This window comes from Calidris pugnax, unplaced genomic scaffold (assembly GCF_001431845.1).
Source record: "Calidris pugnax isolate Ruff unplaced genomic scaffold, ASM143184v1 scaffold197, whole genome shotgun sequence".
Taxonomy (NCBI): domain Eukaryota; kingdom Metazoa; phylum Chordata; class Aves; order Charadriiformes; family Scolopacidae; genus Calidris; species Calidris pugnax.
This window is the reverse complement of record NW_015090936.1, coordinates 1,175,656-1,177,028: the sequence shown is the minus strand read 5'-3', so window position 1 is coordinate 1,177,028 and position 1,373 is coordinate 1,175,656.

The following is a 1,373-nucleotide window of genomic DNA, read 5'->3' as shown; positions in this document are numbered from 1 at the left end:
CAGTGAGAAAGCTTGAGAAATAAGCAATGTAGAAAATAAATGTTAATTCAATATAGTTGTTTGTATTTGGATTTGTTAGTGACTTATTAAGTTACAGACTAAATATTGTTAGACGAAAAAATCACTACCAGCCTGTAAAGAAAAACAAACATGTTTGGCTGGTGAGTTTGGAGTTTACATCCAGCAAAAAAATCAGTTCATCTTTCAGGATCTAATATTATTATTATTTGAAATGTGGCATCAAGCAGCGTATCCACAAGTGAAGACCTGAGTTAAGGAAGACTATATATATTTATCTTTTATGTTTCTATATTTTCTAATAAAACTAATGGTTTGTAGACTAGAACTTGCTGATTGGGTGATCTGAGCCTCCAAACAGCATTTAACAAGGCACGTTGAATGAGATATGGTCACGCTCAATATACACGAAGTGGTGCAAGTTCACTGTACACATTCAAGAGTGACCAAATCTCAGTATGATGAATTCTTTGAGATGTTTTTATACAAATGTCAAAACACAGTACACAGAGAGGTAAGTACATGTTGATGTAAAAAGGCAGATGTAATATTCTAGATACTAAGCACTTAAATTTATATATCATGGAAATGAAGTAACTGGAAATTATCCAGTCTGCTACACTTCTTCCCCCAGCGATCATATCCCCTACTGCACTTTTGAGACTGACCAGGCAATATGAAGGTTGTCTTTAACTTAGCAGAGTACAGGCTCAGTTTAAGAAAAGCAGTATTGAAAAAATTAGGACTTTCACCTTCTTAATCTTTTTTTTCTGTTCTTTGTTAGTTTTACAGAACGGTTCTTGAGATGGGCAGGGGGGGGATTGTGAGGGCAGCCTGTGCTGGACTCTGCCGCCTTTGTTCAGCTGACTGGGTGGCTACACCCTGCTGGTGGATGGGTGCATGTGGAAGGACCAGGTGCAGCGGTCCCACCACAGAACTCAGACATGACCAAACACGTGAGCTGCCCATGCCAGCACTGCACTTTGAAACTGGAAAACCTGTCCTGTGGCCCCAGCAAACCAAACTGGTTTGTGCAGCTGAGTCAGTTGTTTGGAAGCCGCAGAGAAATGTGTGGCGTTTTGCACGAACCTCAGTTCTGTGCTTCTTTCCTGATGAAAAGCACCGTACATCCAGTACTACGGGCGGGGCTCCAACCCTCGCAGGCTATCGGTTCCCGGCCAGCGGGGCTCGCCGGCACCGCTCGGGCCGAGCCTTCCCCTCAGGTCCCGCCGCGCGGGGCCGTCCCGGGCGCTCGCCGGGTGCGCGACAGCCGCGATGCTTGTCAGCGAGCGGCCGCTTAGCGGCAGGTCTGAGCCGCGCTGGCGCCGGTCCCGCCGTGCCAGCCGATAGCGGCG